Here is a 20,364-nt window from a genome sequence, read left to right on the forward strand (position 1 = left end):
ATTGATGAGATCTTAAGGAAAAATAACCATGTTTTGAGAATGAAATTTTCACTCTGCAGCGGAATGTGCGCTGATACGAATTTTCCTAGCAGAATAAAACTGTGTGCCGGACCGAGACTCGAACTCGACACCTTTGCTTTTCGCGGGCTAGTACTCTACCATCTGAGCTACCCAAGCACGACTCAGGACTTGCCCTCATAGTTTCAATTCTGCCAGTACCTCGTCTGCTATTTTCCAAAATTCACAGAAGTGTGAAGTTCGGGAAGTAGGAGACGAGGTACTGGCAGAATTGATGCTGTTAGGGGGGGGGGGGGGGGGGGGTCGTGCTTGGGTATCTCAGATGGTAGAGCACTAGCCCGCGAAAGGCAAAGGTCCCGAGTTCGAGTCTCGCTCCGGCACACAGTTTTAATCTGCCAGGAAGTTTCAACCATATTTTGATTCTGCTAGAATTATTGGCTTTAGCTGCGTATGCCAGAAGAATGATTGCCAACTTTTAGGGCACAGAATATAGAAAATAAACATATTTTACCTATTTATATCTGTTCTTTTTTCCATACTGGTGAAAGATGTACTATAAAACTCGGCGGCTCGTGAAAGAAGGAAGCGTTAGTGATTCATCTATTTACGAGTGCGTGCTGAAAAAAAATACCTCTAAATTTTTTGTGTGAAAACTCTTAACGCTTTTTAAATAAAACAAACGTTGTTTACACTTTACATCTTTATTCTTCATGTCTCCGTATTTGCGAGCCCCTTGTCGCTAGAGGGCTCCGAACTGTAGCGTGTGAAACGGTGATGTGTAACGTAACTATGTCGGTGCGTGAGAAACAGCGTTGTGTAATCGAGTTTCAAATTCGACGAGTTCGTCCACACACGGAGCACCTTCTCTTTCAGCATGGCAATACCAGACCACACACGAGAGCTGTGACTTCTGCAGCAAGGTATGTTCACTGTTATCGATCATCCTCCATACAGTTCCGACTTGCCCCATCCGATTTTAATCTGTTTCCAGAACATACGGAACACATTCAAGGACTTAACTTTGAAAAGGACTTAACTTTGAAATTAATAAAGTGGTGCAAGAAGAGGTGAAGTTATGGCTCCGTCAACAAAGTCAAATACTCTACAGTGACGGTATCGACTAACTGGACTCTCGTTGGGAAAAATGTGTTAATCTCCAGGGTGACTATGTTGAGAAATAAATAAGCAGACATGAAGAATAAAGATGTAGAATGTTAATAAAGTTTGTTTTAGCTCGAAACCTTTAAGGGTTTTCACATAAAAATTTCGGAGGCGTTACTTTTCAGCACGCCTTCGTACTTTTGTTAACCTACGGAATAATATTTTAGAGAATGTCTTCACTTGGAACAAAAGTATTAATTGTAACAAAGAAAGAATTCATATTATATCTGGGACTCACAAAATCAGATCTCTTAATATATGTTTAAAATGTTGAGAATACGAACAATAACGTCAAAGTATATTTATCTTCAGACGAAATTTGTTGCTGGAGACCTATTCCAGTCCGAGAACATTAGTAATTTTCTCAAATGCATTACGCTAAGATAAAATAGTCCGAGCTTCCTTGTGGAGATCGTAGCTTACTGCAGAAGGGAGTGAAATATTCTGCTGTGAATATCTTTCATAATCTACCGACGAATGTAAAACACTGAAAGGAAACAGAAGTTGTACACTTACTAATTGAAACTCTTTATCTTAGGCAACGTCTTCTCCAGCATAAACGAATTCTACATCTACATCTACATTTATACTCCGCAAGCCACCCAACGGTGTGTGGCGGAGGGCACTTTACGTGCCACTGTCATTACCTCCCTTTCCTGTTCCAGTCGCGTATGGTTCGCGGGAAGAACGACTGTCTGAAAGCCTCCGTGCGCGCTCTAATCTCTCTAATTTTACATTCGTGATCTCCTCGGGAGGTATAAGTAGGGGAAAGCAATATATTCGATACCTCATCCAGAAACGCACCCTCTCGAAACCTGGCGAGCAAGCTACACCGCGATGCAGAGCGCCTCTCTTGCAGAGTCTGCCACTTGAGTTTGTTAAACATCTCCGTAACGCTATCACGGTTACCAAATAACCCTGTGACGAAACGCGCCGCTCTTCTTTGGATCTTCTCTATTTCCTCCGTCAACCCGATCTGGTACGGATCCCACACTGATGAGTAATACTCAAGTATAGGTCGAACGAGTGTTTTGTAAGCCACCTCCTTTGTTGATGGACTACATTTTCTAAGGACTCTCCCAATGAATCTCAACCTGGTACCCGCCTTACCAACAATTAATTTTATATGATCATTCCACTTCAAATCGTTCCGCACGCATACTCCCAGATATTTTACAGAAGTAACTGCTACCAGTGTTTGTTCCGCTATCATATAATCATACAATAAAGAATCCTTCTTTCTATGTATTCGCAATACATTACATTTGTACAACGAATTCGGGAATACAAGTAAGTAGTCAAACAGATACGTATAAATAGCCAGTTATCATGAGTCGAGATACTCAGCGTTTGTACCTTTAAGTTATTCAAACAACCATTTTCTAAAACCAAAACGGATAGTGTTATAGGAAAACGATTTGTATCTTTTGTGGTATGACGGATACCGAGAAAACCGCTGGATTCGGAAAATTATGACCAGACTTAACTGTTTGGTAATGCCCAGGATTCTACTTTGCCTATGAGAAAAACAACTAATTCCTCACATCTAGGAAACCCGACCAGTTGCAAGTTGATACCTGGTGCACCAAAAGTGAAATCAGCGTAATAGAGTAATGTTGAGAACCTACAGATTACGGCGTTGAAGCTTGGTATTCAGTCACATAGATTTCATCCTCCAGATTCTGTAGAGTTAAGAGCAACGCAGATCCGGTGAACGATACGCGTTGCAGTTGCTGCGGCTCGTTCTACACAGATAAAAGAAAAGCAAAGGGATGTTTCCTGAATAGCTACAACAGCTCATCCGTGCAAAGCAATCTATGCTACAGTTGATTCTGTAGTTTTAGCGAGGCACGTAAGACAGGAAAGCTCATACGGATTTTAGAAACTTTTGTTCTGTAGAGATATATTCAGTGTCAATCTACAATATTTACGCATTGTTGAGAAAATATTGCAGATAAAATATCACAGAAAATATTTTAAACTGAAAGTTCCAGACTATATTGATGTTTCAAAAAAATCGTCTCAGACAAAAAAATGCTACAACGGACCGGCGAATAACGTCAGTAACTACAGAGAGAAAACTACTTAACTTTTATTAAAAAATTCGAAATTTACGTATGTTTCAAACCGAATAAAACGTGACAACAACATGTGAAGTTCCTTTCTCGGCGTTTTGTGCCCTCGTGGAACATCAACGAACTCCTTCCTGCCGACAAGGAATCGAAGTTCTGATCTGATGGATGCAGATCCAAAGTTGTACACATATCTAGCCACCTGTAGATAATACTCTAATTCGCCAAGCAGTAGCTCATATAAAGAAATCGATAACCTGACATCTCTCCCTAATCTCATTTAACCCAACCGCATCATTCACGTCTAATGATACTAACTGTTACAACTGAGAGAGCCATTTCTTTATCTTAGGTGGTACACAGCGCTTTAACCGTAGTTCAGAGACTCTCATCTGCACCTCCTTCCCTTCCACCACCCCAGTAGAGCGTATACTCGTATTTTAATCATACAGTGATTTATGGTCATGTTCCATAGGTGTGTATAGGGCAGGGAGGAACAGGAGGGGTGCTGATAGCAATCTCGCCATTCAGATGGCAAAATCCTAATTTCGTACATTTCCAAGACGGCAACATGATGGGCACTTACTGACGCGACATCAGATAAATGTGAATGGATGCTAAGATTTCTCATTCCTATGTAAACATATCGCACTTTATTTCCTCATACTACGTACATGAATAGGTTCCCCTGTTCTATCACAGCTTCGAAGACATTCCACCTCTTCTATTCTCATCACAATCCTACTGAGAACATCAAAATCGTTGTGCCCAAAATATATGTATCAAACTAAGGGTAACAATAGAATACTTTCCCTGTTGAAATGAGTTGCAGGTAAAGGGTTTCCTAAAACTTTCTACAAACAAAAACAGTGACTTAATTTTTTTTTTCATTGCGTGAACCCCCAGAGACGGTCACTGCAAAATCTGTGACGTTTCCTTGACGAGACAATGAGAGATTCAGTGTTTCCTATATGGATAAGCTAGTCAAGACCTGGCGATGAAACATTCAAAACTCAGTAAAAACTAGTGGAAAGGCCGATTGCAGGGTATCGTACGATGAAGGTAATAGCGTTTCGATTTCTAGCGACAGTTCACACGGAAGATGTGAAATCGTGAATGTCAGACTGAATTATGAGTAAGGGCGTGTGTTCAAGTGAGCCGCTGGCGTCGATTGAAGGAAGCAGGGTAAGAGATCAGGGTGCTGCGTAGGATACAATGGTTTGTGAAGCGTCTTCTCAATGAGTACTGTATAAGGTGTGTGGAATTCAGTCATTGAAACCATACACCAGTTACAAGAGTGAAGGCACTCGTTACAGCCAGAGGAGGATAAAACCTGAAAATCGCTTGCGACGAGGAAAATCGCGTGCACAGTATTCTAGAATCGGACTGTAGTGTTGTTTGTGGAATCTGTTCCTAAGGTGCTATGATCATAGCCAGTTTGTACTGTAACTTGCTGGAAGAAACGCACCGGCAACTCGCAGTTTGTGCCGTGGCAGGCTTACCTTGCCTGTTCTTGACGCGCGACAGTGTCCGGTCGCTTAGAACACAACTGATGTCAACTTCCGGCAGGCAGCAGTACCCCTTCAGTCCCTTACAGTTCCAATCTAGCTGCGCATCAAATCCTTACGTGCTCGACGGCGCTTAATTGGCGACAGTGAAGAGAGGCTGGTGTTGACAACAGCTCTTATCATAATAGACGAGAATACACTAGAATTACACTTGCGATACGATAAAACTCTCAACAAAGAAGCAAATTATACACAAGCATAGGGGAAGGTAGCTATAGTAAACACGATTCCTATTATTATCTGTGCGGTTCTTCACTCACACCGTACTGGAACATGCTGATCCAGTGAACCTCATGAAAGCCATTAAAGAAAAAAATATAACAACAGAGTGAGTCCAACGGCGTTATAGCTTACGAATCTCCGTACGCTGGCAATTAACACATATCTCGCCTTAGTTTGCGTTTGCGCAGAAACAGTATGTGATAATAGATGGAGGTCGAGACGTTTACTTATCTGCAGAGGCCATCACTAGAAAGGAAGATTAGCATCTGACGCCGAAGTTAATAAAGACAGAACACAGGCTCAAATATGACCAGAATTGTGACAGAAATCTGTCGTGGTTTCATTTATAAATCGCCTTATAGTCACTTAAAATTATTTAGGCAAAGCGCAGAAAACCAACATGAGGATGGCTGGATGGGAGTTTGAAGCCGCCTCATCGCGAATGTAAGTCTCATATCCGTCACTTCGCTCCGTGGACAGTGGTTCGAAATTCCTGACGACAGTAATCTTTCCTTTCAGTTAAAATTATCACTAGAATTTCTCATGGCTCTACCCTCCGACTTTTCTTTTATGTTATTGCCCTTAAAAAACTGCCACATTGTGTGGCTCACTCTGATATATGATACGCCGAGTTAAAGCAGGGCTTATCACACATCAACACATTGCAGCTCTGCATCAGGTAACAAAAGACTCACTTGCTTCCCCAGTGGATTAGTGTAATGCTCCCTTTGCAATCCAGACAAAACTCAACACCACCTTGCTGGATTTAGAAACTACATCCGTGAAACTCTTAGGTACAAGTGTCATTCCAAAACTGCTCTGGGTGGAACATATCAATCATGTTTGTCAAAATACATGCACTGGGTAACATACATCAAATAAAAACTAAGAAATACAGTGGACAGTGGTTATCTTCATCTGACGCACTTTAAACTATTCTCGTCTTTCAAATCACTAACATTTTGAGAATAAAAAACGAAAATTATTTTGCTTAATGTGTAAAAAGTGAGCACTCTCGCTTCTCTTTACAAAGGGCGAGCGAGGCAGCGCAATGGTAAAAGACACTGGACTCCTATTCGGGCGGAAGGCGGTTCAAATCCCGTCGAGCCATCCAGTTTTAGACTTTACCTATTTTTGAGGCAAAGTCTGGGGCGGCTCCTTTGAAAGGATACGGCCGATTTCCTTCCTCAAACGGAACATGTCTTCCGTCTCTAATGACCTCTTAGTCGGCGGGGACGTTAAGTCCAAATCTTCCTTCTTTACAAAGCCGAGGATACTGACAATTGTCAACGTGGATATTTATACTTGAGCAGTCCATATATACATATATAAAAAAAGGGGACCTTCAGCCAACGAAAAAATACGCTGTTTTGATACAAGAGCTAAAGCAAATTTGGATATACCAAGGCACAGATAAGCAAAGACGAGAAACTCACAGAAAATAAACCCAGTCACATTCTTCAACAAACTGTGACTCTGTGCGCGATCTCCGTCTATAAAAAATGTAAAATGAAGTAGTCTAAATGGTTATCAGTCAATCGGTATTATAATTTAAAATTGTATTCTGATATCCCACGTACTGACACTGCTTTTAAAAATTTTATGAGATTATACTACAGTGGCCAACTACATTAATATTACCATTATCAATAACGACAAAAGCTTTTAAGAATTTTATAATTTGGTATACCTCTTTTAAACTACATTATTATGTACTTTATAACTAGTGAGTGTAGCTTTTACAAATTTTACTATTATTACCAATTTTTGTGTCCTATACTTGTTACGAATTGTATCAATGACGAAGCCTATATCACACTATACAGTGACCCCTGACTAACAACGATTCTTGATTGGCTGGCTCTGAGCACTACGGGACTTAACATCTCAGGTCATCAGTCCCCTATAACTTAGAACTACTTAAACCTAACTAGCCTAAGGACATCACACACATCCATGCCCGAGGCAGGATTCGAATCTGCGACCGTAGCGGTCGCGCGGTTCCAGACTGAGGCGCCTAGAAACGCTCGGCCACCACCGGCCGGCGAGTCTTGACTCCTGAAAGGTTTCATAAAGTCTCCCTGTGTCACTTCAGGGTAGTGAGGAAATAGTCTCTTATTAAAGCACAAAGTTACTGCCTCTATTGTTATTGACATACAGGTAGCACTTAGCTTTTAATGAGCTCCTCATCATTGTGACAATAAACACTAACAGAAAAAGGATACTTGTGTCTTGTTAACTACGAGCCGCTTATATTCTAACCATTTGCGCGAGAATTCGACAAAACCTGCCCGCTTTGTTTCGTTGGCGACATTTACTTACCGTTGAAAACTTTTCAGGAATTCGCGAAACAGTCACTCATTCGCTATTCTGTTCAGCCTGTCACTTTTTCGGTTTTATTTAGTTCACATTTGATTAGAAAGTCAAAGTAAGAGACATAGACAGCAGTTTATCAGAAAGAAAAGGAGGATCTTTAAGGTTTAGCGTTCCGTGTTTATGAAGAGCACAGGCTCCCATCGATCAGGATAGAATTCGTCCGTGACCTACTCACAGGAATCGACTCTGAATTCGCCTTACTCTATTTAGAGCAGTTTTAATCTGTTAACTCAACCACACAATAAATCATATTGACCGCACATGCAGGATTTATGTAACGCAGGAGTTATTCGACAGTAATATGGCATCACTCAAAGTCAGATTACAGCGAGCTCGTAATTCGTGACAGCTCGAACTGCGTTTCATATACGACCGATACATTTCATTTTTACTCGCAGTAACATATTTATGCGGTGATCTGTTAAGATCTGACACAGTAACACGTACTTTCAACTGAGGGGGTGACAAGGGGAATTGCGAACAGTTTTAGTTATGCTGAGTGACACATCTAAAGAAAGTCAATTGATGTTTTAAGTAAATCTGGATATTTCTAAGAAACTTTTATTGTATACGTCGGATAAAAGATAATTTTACTCAGTTTTACCCATTAACCCATACTTTGATTTGAAACATGAGTCACTACGGACACGTTTGTGATAGCGAGTTAAACAATAAACACATAAACGGTGCATTTATCTTCAGTGTTATCTGTAATTTCTAATTATTGAATCCTAGTTTCATATCCGTGTAACCCTTCCCCTATTGCTCATTTCGCCACAACGTAGCAAAGCATATTAGCCTTATGGGGTCACTGGTAACTAAATTGTGTAGCTAATTTTGTCAAAAATACAATTTGACTTAAGCTGTCAACACTAAGCTACAATTTCGCTCGATCTTCCTCTCTTTCCCTTTTACTCTTTCGGTTGCTCTCCAGAAATTCTCTATAAACAGAAGCTTTGACAGAAATTTCGAAGATTTATATCCCAGTGTAACACCCCCCTCTGTTTACATAATCCACAAAAAATGCCAAGAATTTTTCCTAGAAGAATGGAAGCAACTATGAGGCTAAATTTTATCCAACAGCCGGCCGGAGTGGACGTGCGGTTCTAGGCGCTGCAGTCTGGAGCCGAGCGACCGCTAGGTCGCAGGTTCGAATCCTGCCTCGGGCATGGATGTGTGTGATGTCCTTAGGTTAGTTAGGTTTAATTAGCTCTAAGTTCTAGGCGATTGATGACCTCAGAAGTTAAGTCGGATAGTGATCAGAGCCGTTTTTTTTTATCCAACAGCACGAAATTCAGGCAACACTGTTACTGGAATAAGTGGCCCCACATCCAAACGCGTTCTTTTCTTTTCAGAACATAAACGCTGACAGCCGCGTTCAATCAAATGTCTACGTTACATCGTAAATTACTGCACCCTTAGGGCACTAGAGCTAGAGACCAACATGTGGATCCAAAATGTAGTTATTCACATCATGACTTGTTTAAATTATCTTTTATCTCAAATGGCAATTGGTCTCCTTCCAATCACACACGATACCACATCTGATAGCTTCGCCTATCTTTAAGGTCTGTGATACTGACAGCGAATATTACTAAACTTCTTCTCCTGAAAAAAGAAAGTCAACCTCGCCACCCTATTAACAACGAAAGTTTCGTTAATACCACAACGTTACAAAGCTTCGAAAGATGATGTAAGTTCAAGATCCCGATGATTCCGATGCCACTAGAGAGGGTGCACTACCTCAGCCGGACACAAATGGAAAAAATAAACTGATGCCATTTTATTTCTTTACTTTTTTATCTATTTTATTAATTTCCTACGATCAGAGCCTTCATGACCTCTCTTGCATCTAACCAGGCCGTGTTAGACGATAACAGTGTTCTGCGTTCAGAAAATACTGTTTCAGTTGTGTTCGAGAGACAGATCATCCAATAACAGGGGCATACTAGTACTACTACTACTACTAATAATAATAATAATAATACTTACTTTGAACTGTGACCCACTTCTGGACATCTTATCCCGACATTCGTGTGAAGTGATTTAGGATACAACGGAAAACTCTTAGTAATAGTTTTAAAGTCACAATAATCTCTTTTTCACCTTTTAAATTCTGAGCTTCCCACTTCCACGCTCGCACATAGAACATTCGTTTCTAATTCGATTTTTATGTTGTCCCTGAGTTGTCGCTGGACAGAGAGAGATGCATTTGTGGGCCGACCAGTGTGCGTGACTGGCTGTCGGCTTTTCACACTGACTTAACGAGAAAGCTGAGTTCAATCCCACTCTGAGCCTCACCTGGACTACTGACGGAATAGTGAAACACGACACGCATTCTAACATAATTTACAGATTCTTCCTACAAACGGCGTATTTCGCTTCACTGCCTCACCTTAGGATGACTGCTCGTTGGTTACAACTTTCCCTTGTTTTCTATGCCGATCTTATGTTACCCATAGCCAAAAATTAGCTGTGAAATTAAGTAGGACTGGGAAAGCTAGTTGGAAGATAGAGCACCTGCAGTAACATTATTGTGCCATGTGTGCACTGAGGCTAGCAAAAGTTGCAGGTTGTACTACTGCAAGCGTTGAATCTGTCACCTTCAACACCGGATCTTTTTTGGGAAAACTGCCTGTGCTTATAAATGTACTCCAAAACTTAATAGTGTCGACCATTTACGTGAAAATTACTCTCAAGAACTTGAGAAAGTAGAAAAATGTGGGAAGGATTTTTGCTTTGCTTGGGGTCATCAAAGACAGGCTAAAACAGTATGAAAAAAATAAAAAGTACATAGACGTTGAGACTGTTGAAAAAGAAAAAGAAGATAAGTTCCATTTCATTTCTTTAAATTTCTAGTTATTATCAAATCACCCCAGATGTGCCAATTCCTCTACGACTTACGACACTTACAGAATATAATGAAGGGACTGATGACACTGTGGAAATCATTAGGAAAAATGTGGAAAAATAAAGGTATGCTCCTCGGCGGAGGCCAGCTACAACAATTCCAGTTTACTGTTACGTCAAATAATGTACATAATCCAAAGTAACGTATACGTATTCGTAGGCTGTGGAACGATAGCAGACGTGAGCAACAGCAAAGTGTCATAAATGAACTTTTTCCATTCGTGAATTTCCATCATGTAGCTCTTGTAAGTGTTGCGCGTCTATACTTGTCTGTACCTCTGAGCAAAACCGTACAGAAATATTCTGGCGCATACATACAACACGTAACTTTCGCTTACACTTAAAATTGTTTCCCGACAGAGAGTTGGTTATTTTTAAGAATTTTTATTAGCCGACAAAATCATAACTATTCGCCGTATCACGGTTTCCTTTCCCACCGCAACCATCTTCAGATCATATTACTGCCATGGCAGTATGTCAGCAAATTATGGCACGCTTAGCTACATGCTACGTCAAAAATGGAATTCCATTTTGATGTCACGTGTAGCAGAACTTGCATGTGTCTACTGTCAATAGTACGCGAAGTACTCCCTGCTACACAACATACGGTGGCTTGCGTAGCACACATATGAATTAGATGTAGAAATGTTGACCTAATTGCTTTCTATAGACTGTTTCTACAGTTTTTCTCTGAAGCCCCTGCTCAACTCCTGTCAGTAAGTCTATGTTACGATACATGGTCCTTGCTTAACGTTATACTTCTTTGGCTTCTGTGTCATATACGATAAGATTTACCATTTCGAATCAGTTTTCTTCTTTAAGACCTGGCATCCTAAATTGAAAAATATATTTTGGGAAAACGAAGGCCTTAGACAAAGTTGCAACCGATGTACTTGATTAAATATTGATCGAAATTCGCAAATATCTGCTCTGGAGAATCTTAGACGTAGATGTTGTACGAAGTTGTTCGGCGCAGACAGGTTAACTTCTGGCTGCAGCGCGGGAAGTCTCCGCCGCTGCCAGGACGCAGGTCCCACAGATTAATATCTAATTGGCCGACCCTACGCCTCCTGAGTCTCGACCGGGCTGAGGCCTCATTTGCACATTCCTCAAATGCCCACGCGATGTCGAATGGAACACTTCCTTCTATCCTAAATGCATTTCATCTCGACTTTTCGACGAGGCAAACGTAACGGTTTCATCGAGTTCGTAAGAGGTCCACGTCTACAGTCGCTGCTCGTCCAATGAATATGTGCGTTGTTGACCACAGAATGAGCGCACAGTCAAGCTAGAATACAGAATCTAAATTTGCTCTACGGATATTCACGAGAAGAGAGTTGCCCTAGTTCCAGAGACTGACATTAACGAAGGCTGAACATCTCTGTAGCGCTTTCGTACGGATTATACTAGCAGTGCGCCTCTAAATTACTCTAGTATTGGTCGCTCTAGCATCTCGTACGTGACGTCCTTGGGAGATACACTTTACTGCACTTTACTCCTCCAATAAACCTAAGTTTTCGACTCACCCTACGCATTACAGATATTGCCATTTCGTCCCATTTTATACGGCTTCTTAGTACTACCCCTAAGTAGTTGCCCAGGAATGTATATATTCCAGTCCATCTCCTGCTTCCCCTCTCTCTGTCCATCTGCTCCTTCACGTCGTCTCTCTCCATCTCCTCCACCCACTCTCCCCGTTCGGCTCCTCCACTCCTCTCCCATTCTCTTGCCGTCTCCTCCCTTTCATCTCTCTGCCCTGTCCATCACCTTCCACACCCCTCTCTGTCCATCTACTCGTTCCCCCTCTGTCCACCTTATTCTCCCTCCTCTTTTTCCAACTCCTCCTCCCCCTCTCTTCGTCCATCTCCTCCCCCCCCCCTCTCCCAGTTCATCTACTCCTCTTTTCCTCCTCTGTTCAACTCTTTCTCTTCCCCTTTCTCCTCCCATCTCCTCCTCTTCCCTTCATCTGTCAATTTCCTCCTACCCCTTTCTCTCTCCATCTTCTCCTTCCTCCTTCTCTCTCCACGATATCATACTCACTCCAGTACGAAGCTAGTGATTCTTACCCACACAGTATTTCTCTCCATTTCGTAACTAATATGTGTACCAAATTTGGTTAAAATCATTCCAGGGATACAGGATGCGCTTCTTACCCGTAGCTTTTCTCCCTTACGCGCATGTCAAATATGTTTCACATACATTTACCATATTTCACACGCTATTTTACACATATGTCACCTATATCTCTACCGAAATTCGCCCTGCAGTTTCATTTTCACCCTGCTCAATGTTCATCACCTCATATCTCTTGAATTACTTGTTACTGTAAGCTCCTCCTCCCCCCTCTCTTCATCCTCTTTTTAACGACCCACAGAAGCCTAAAAATTACAAAGTAGTATCACAATATTTCTGTTATTGGATTAAAACATTGTATATACTGTAATTTGGATAAAAGGGGAAGGGGATCAAATGAAAACGAAACAGATGGAAAGAATGTACGTCGTCCGCTTATTATTTCTCAAGTAATTGCGATAACAGTTAACATATTTATACCACTGTGAGACAATATGGTCAGTGCCGTCATTGAAAAATGTTTACTGTTTCCTACAGCACCATCATTGTACCCAGACAAGCACCTGTTCAACCGAAGCAAAAATATAGGCGCGAATGTTTCTTCAGGGCTCCAAAAATGTGGAAATCGCATGGACAGAGGTCGGGACTGTATGGAATATGTGTAAGGGCTTCCCAGCGAAACTGTTGCATCGTGCTCGACACAGCCATAGCAACACATGAGCGGGCTGAAGAAAGACAATCGTGACCGTCGATTTCCTTCGGACGAAGAGGTTGTAAGTAGGCTGTTTATGTTTTCTCTATGTAAGTAGGCTGTTTATGTTTTCTTATTGGCAACGTTACGTAGCGCTCAATATGAAAATCACTGGCTGTGCTGTGTGCAGTCTGTGGCTGCTTTGCATTGTTGCAATACTCGCCATTGTAGTGTTAGGCAGCTGGCTGTGAACAGCGCGTAGCGTTGCGCAGTTGGAGGTGAGCCGCCAGCAGTGGTGGATGTGGGGAGAGAGATGGCGGAGGTTTGTAATTTGTCATGAACTGCTATATTTATATATGATGATATCAAGGTAAATACATTGTTCGTTCTCTATTAATATCTTTCATTTGCTAACTATCCCTATCAGTAGTTAGTGCCTTCAGTAGTTTGAATCTTTCATTTAGCTGGCAGTAGTGGCGCTCCTGTATTGCAGTAGCTTGAGCAGCGAAGATTTTTGTGAGGTAAGTGATTTGTGAAAGGTATAGTTTAATGTTAGTCAGGGCCATTCTTTTGTAGGGATTTTTGAAAGTCAGATTGCGTTGCGCTAACAAAATATTGTGTATCAGGTTAAGCACAGCCATATATAAATTATTCAAAGGGGACGTTTCAAGGTGCATGTCTGGATACAATCGTGTTTCTCTAGGCAACAGCAAACATTTTTTTCATGACGGCTCTGACTATCTCGTCTCACAGTGGGATAAATGTATTAACAGTTATGACGAATACTTAGAAATAATAAACAGATGACTTGCTTTTTCTCCGCTCTGTCTCGTTTTCATTTGACTGCCCCCTTACACATCAGTTCTTAGTACATTGCTTCATAATTTCCAGGTTACTGCAGTTCAGATAAATACGCCATCTGGAAAGTATTTACACAAAAATTTGAGAAGTGCCTGTGTCACACAATTGTTTTAAGACGTATAATAGCAACAAACTTTCACACAACTTACACGGTATAAAATTTAAGTGTGCACTGACACTGTGAGTACTTCACTAGCTCTAAACTGTGAGCACAGGTTTGCAGACCATGGCTATGCGAGCATATAGATGGTAAATGGGAGGAATGCTGTATTTTTCTGTTTCGGGAAAGAGAGTGTTTGCTTTATTTTTTAGTAGAGCCTCTTTCCCCTCCTGTTCGGCTTACAGTGGTTCGCCGGTCTCCTCTTGTGCACTCACGAATCGTGACAGCTTTGTTGCGGCCAGCAAGTACGGCCAGCTTGTGGTTTGGCACCTTTTCCCGCCCGTTTCATGCAATAAACTAGTCTGCGAGAGTCAACACAACTTAAAAGTATCCAGTGTTAAACGAAACTTGCAAATTTTTTTCAGACTTTATCGCCACTTTCAAGACGTTTATTTCTCACCATACCGTATTCTCCAAAACTTTGAAATTTGCTCATGTAAAAATATAAACGTTTGTGGTTGGATACGATAATGCAGTGTCTGTGTTATTGTGATTACGTTCCTTTGGATCTGCCGATACGGGACAAGCGACTTTCAAATAAAACGTCTGATCTGTATGGGAATATACATAATGGATGTACGAGTCCAGGTCGTAGACGCATGGCTGACGACATATGGAAGCTTGGGTCTGGCCGTCAGTCGTGCACGGATAGCCAAATGGCGAGGCAACCGCTCGCTATTAGCGGGATGTCACGTTCCAGTACTGGTCCGTCACAAATTTTCATTGCCGTCATTCCATTCTACAGCAGATGGTTGTCCTTAATCGCAATTGCGAATTTATTTCAGTATTTGTAGTAAGGTGTCGTTCGGGAGATTCATGACTCCTCCCCCCAGGCCTTGGCTTGGCACTTGAGTCTCAGGCACTGTACATACACGAATTTAAACCCCGCTTGTCTAAAATACGAAATCACTGCGTGAAGCACTCTAAGGAGCACGTCAGGCCTGACAGGATTTCCACCGTCTGACCCCTCGGAATTCGCGACCCACGTTTGCGTAACGACGGTTGGTTTCCACATGTGATCGTATTAGCTGACTTTCTTCCACAAAATATCGACTGCACGTACAAAGTCAATAAATTATTGCTGCAGGCTGGAATGTCTTTGGCGCCTAATTTACATTTACGTAAGATTTCAGTTACATTTTGTATGAATCAGTCGACTTCAAAATGTATACTACGCTTTGTTACAGAAAGCCAAGTAACTTTTATTGATTGCTGTAATACACGTCAAACTGACATAGACACATGACACTATTTTTGGACGTAGTCACGAAGTCTACGTAAACCACGAGCGGAAGTTCTACCAATCATTCAATACTTCAGAGACGGAAATTCGATCCTTGGTATTGCGAAACAACTCAGATCATTTAAGAAAGGCAAGTCTTGCGGCCCAGATGGTATACCACTCAGGTTCCTTTCAGAGTACGCAGACACAACAGCGCCTTTCTTAGCAATCATATTTAACCGCTCACTTGACGATAGGTCTGTTCCGAAAGACTGGAAAGTAGCACAGGTCACATCAATATTCAAGAAAGGAAATAGGAGTAACCCATTGAATTATAGATCCATATCACTGACCTAAATTTGCAGTAGGATTTTTGAGCATATACTGTACTCGAACATTATGAATCACCTTGAAGAAAATGACTTATTGATACATAACCAACACGGATTCAGAAAATATCGTTCTTGTGCAACGCGGTTAGCTCTTTATTCCCATGAAGTAATGAGTGCTGTCGACAAGGGATCTCAGGTCAATTCCATATTCCTAGATTTACAGAAGGCCTTTGATACCGTTCTGCAGGCCGGTGTGGCCGAACGGGTCTAGGCGCTTCAGTCTGGAACCGCGCGACCGCTACGGCCACAGGTTCGAATCCTGCCTCGGGCATGGATGTGTGTGATGTCCTTAGGTTAGTTAGGTTTAAGAAGTTCTAAGTTCTAGGGGACTGATGACCTCAGATGTTAAGTCCCATAGTGCTCAGAGTCATTTGAACCATTTGATACCGTTCCTCACAAGCGACTTTTAATCAAATTGCGTGCATATGGAGTATCGTATCAGTTGTGTGACTGGATTCGTGATTTCCTCACAGAGAGGTCACAGTTCGTAGTGATAGACGGTAAATCATCGAGTAAAACAGCAGTGATATCTGCCGTTCCGCAAGGTAGTGTCATAGGCCCTCTGCTGTTCCTGATTTACGAAATGATCTAGGTGATAATCTGAGCAGCCCCCTTAGATTGTTTGCAGATGACGCTGCAATTTATCGTCTACTAAAATCATCAAACGATCAATTCCAATTACAAAATTATCCAGAGAGAATTTCTGTATGGTGCGAAAAGTGGCAATTGTCACTAAACAAAGAAAAGTGCGAGGTCATCCACATGGTTACTAAAAGAAATCCGATAAATTTTTGGTATAAAATAAATCGCACAAATCTAAGGGTTGTCAATTCGACTAAATATCTAGGAATTACAATTACGAGCAACTTAAATTGGAAAGACCACATATATTATACTGTAGGGAAGGTGAAACAAAGACTGCGCTTTGTTGTCAGAACACTTAGACGATGCGACAAACCTATTAGAGAGACAGCCAACATTACACTTGTCCGTCCTCTGCTGGAATATTGTTGCGCGGTATGGGATCCTTACCAAGTAGGATTGACGGAGGACATCGAAAAAGTGCAAAAAAGGGCAGCTCGTTTCGTGTTATCGCGCAATAGGGATGAGAGTGTCACTGATATGATGCGCGAGTTGGGGTGGCAGTAACTGAAACAAAGGCGGTTTTCTTTGCGGCGAGATCTATTTACGAAATTTTAATCACCAACTTTCTCTTCCGAATGCGAAAATATTTTGTTGACACCCACCTACGTAGGGAGAAATGATCATCATAATAAAATAAGAGAAGTCAGAGCTTGAACGGAAAGATTTAGGTGTTCCTTTTTCCCACGCGCCATTCGAGAGTGGAATGCTAGAGAAGTATTTTGAAAATGGTTCGATGAACTCTCTGCCAGGCACTTAAGTGTGAATTGCAGAGTAACCATGAGATGTAGATGTAGATGTAGATGTAGAAGCCATTCGAGAACCGCTGAGAGACCGTCCTCATAGCTGAACAATACCTCCTCCCCCCCCCCCCCCCCCTACTCACCGCTGCCCACGTCCTTCAGCTTACTGAAAAGATAGAAATCACACGTTGCAAGGTCCTTTAGTCACTGCCTTGGTTTAATTGTTGTAACCATTTGACTACGACTGTACCCGACATTGCATTCGGTCCATACACTGCCAGAATTTCACGGCGATTCTGCGTGCAAAAAAAAAAAAAAATGGCTCTGAGCACTATGGGACTTAACATCTGTGGTCATCAGTGCCATAGAACTTAGAACTAGTTAAACCTAACTATCCTAAGGACATCACACACAGCCATGCCCGAGGCAGGATTCGAACCTGCGACCGCAGCAGTCGCGCGGTTCCGGACTGAGCGCCTAGAACCGCTCGGCCACCGTGGCCGGCTTCTGCGTGCAGTTCAGACATTTTGCCCACAAGAATCGTACTGTCCCACGTACATCAACTTCGGAGCACGTATTCAGTTCCCGTGCCTTTTTAATCGCTCACTGTGGTGGGCCTGTTACCTGTACCGCAGCAAAACTGTGTCTGCAGGCAACTGCAAACATGTACTCTCTACCGACAATGCACTCCTGTTTTGCAGTGGTCTGTGTGGCACTACGTGTGAAACTTACTATCTGATGTCCCTGGATATATAACATTCTTCTGACAACAGCTGATTTACATTTGCAGTATTGTGATTTCTTTGATACCAGACACGCTAAATGGATTTACTCGTGTGGATACCGGTGAGTGAATGTAGCACACACCTTCACTCTCATATTTAAGACAGCGTCATTTTAACACACGTTTCAAGAACAAAATTGCACGTTATTCTTGGTGATATAATTGGCTCTCTACGGGGTACTGCTTATTATACCGATTCATCACACCCGATACGGGATAATCTATAGGTCGTATTAGATCAATGTGGTTACGTCACCTATTGCGCTCCTACAAATGATGCTATGTGACGAATTTCCTCGGAGAGGACAGTCGAATGTAAGTAAAACGCTATAATATAACCACACTGAAACATTAATTCTCTCGTGAGCATTCATCACAATAAGATTATAATGAGAGAAACTTTATTTAGTCACAAAGTGCGAGTGAGTGACACGCATCGACATGTTATGTTGACAATTCTAAAATTTAGGAAAAAATAATAATTTGCCATTCAAAAGTCACTCATGTTCTTTTGGTGTTGCGAAACACAACTATTTCAAATTGCTATAAATATTGCCTTAATTCCTAAGGATCTGGCTCTCTGCGAGGGGTGCTATTTTAAATCCTTTTTTTTTTTTTTTGTTCGAATCTCGCTGTCAGGCAGTAATGCTATTTAATTGCCTTGTGACCCACAAAGTATGCCGTGGTTAGTGCGGCTTTGAAGCAGAACTGCTTCGGACGAAGAAAAGGTGGTGCGAACACTCTCTCCAGCGAAGAGTATCTGTTACTTGTGGCTAGCACATTTTAAAAAAATTTAAAGTTAGCAAAATGTCATCCATGAATGCTTGGAATCAAGAGTAATGTTCTTTTTTTCACAATGAAAACGTGATAATATGTTTATATGTTTCCGTCAGTTAATGTTTTGTCAGCAAAACGTGCCAGCAGCTGTGAAGTAGCGGAACTGTAGATTTCGACCTCCAACTTCGCACTTCTGTATCTGCACATATTTCTGCTCTCGTAGCGATTACCAGGTATATTTCGCTACAGCCCTATGTGGGAACTGATGCAGAACGTGATGACTGCACAAAGCGCATCTTCAGATGAAGTACTTGCCTCTTCGACTAGCACACCTAATCATCGGAAATTACTATGATCCTGATAGAGCACTGTTTTCCTTGAAAAGCGAATAGCGTAAAGATAGACCTACGCTCAATCTTAGCATTTATTAAAAATAGATGACGGGCTACTTATTAAATTTAAACTGTTAAGGACTGTTACGAAACAACTGTTCCACCGCAGTCAGAGACTCCACGTGGTGGGCTGACATCAGCAGAACTGTTGAATGGAACATAATCAGTCGAAAAACTGAAATACGTGATTATACCCCCGATGTCTAACATCAGGTCATGGGTCAACATTACACGGTTCTCATTTAACACTTGCCTCGATAAGCCATATCGTGTAATCAGTTCCTCATCTACCTCTACACATATACCACAAATCAGTATTATCGATTTTCTTTCATGTTCCATTCGTGTACTGAACGAGTAAAACATGACAGCTGGATATGCCTCTCCATGTGTCCTTATCTCACTTGCTCACTACTCGAGAAATACGATGCCATCGTCATAACGGTGGCAAGGTCTTCTAGTCTCTGAAGCAACAGAACAGTGGTTCGCTAGAACAAAGTCGGCTTTATTTCAAGGACTCCCATTTAATTTGGCGAAGCATTTCTTTACTCTTTGGTATAGGCTATACCGTACTGTTACGATTCTAGCAGCTCGTCTTTTAGTTCGTTCCATGTCTGTTGGGCTGCCTACTAGATCACTCCAAACAATGAATAAATGCTCCGTAATTAGTCGTACTAGCGTCTTTTATGCGAAATCCTTTACAGATGCATTGAGTGTTCCCAGAGCCCTTCCACCAAATTGTTCCCTAATACTGATTTTACGTGTGAGTCCCATGTCATATCGCTTGTAAGCATTGCCTCTAAATGTTGATACGGTGTAAAGCGCTCGAGATGTTCACCACCAACATTGTAACCAGCCGTATCGGAGTCTTTGTTGTACGCATTTTACATTTATCGACTTGATGAATCACATATGACATATGGTACTTAAAAAAATAGCTTTTAGAGGGTCAGTATAGAGAAGATTTAAGGTACAGATATGGAAATGAATAAGAACTAAATCCCTTCTTTCCCTCCCAGAAGTCATCGAAGCGTCTTCACTAGCTTTTAAGGCAGAGCTGGTGCAGACCCGCGTTGCCGACAAACGTGTACTACAAGCGCTATAGGTCAGCGCACTGCTGGCTTATCGTCAGATTCCGCCTCTACACTGTTCTCCAGCGAATCCCGCAGAGGAGAGAAAGAGACGCAGACAGTGACAAAGTAAGTGTCCGGCGCTCCGCGAGGCGCCCCAGGGAAATCGCCGCCCGCTGCCGCTGCCCCTACTTTATACCGGCGGGCCGGCGGGGGGCGTGGCCTGGCGC

This window comes from Schistocerca piceifrons, chromosome X, assembly GCF_021461385.2.
Source record: "Schistocerca piceifrons isolate TAMUIC-IGC-003096 chromosome X, iqSchPice1.1, whole genome shotgun sequence".
NCBI lineage: Eukaryota > Metazoa > Arthropoda > Insecta > Orthoptera > Acrididae > Schistocerca > Schistocerca piceifrons.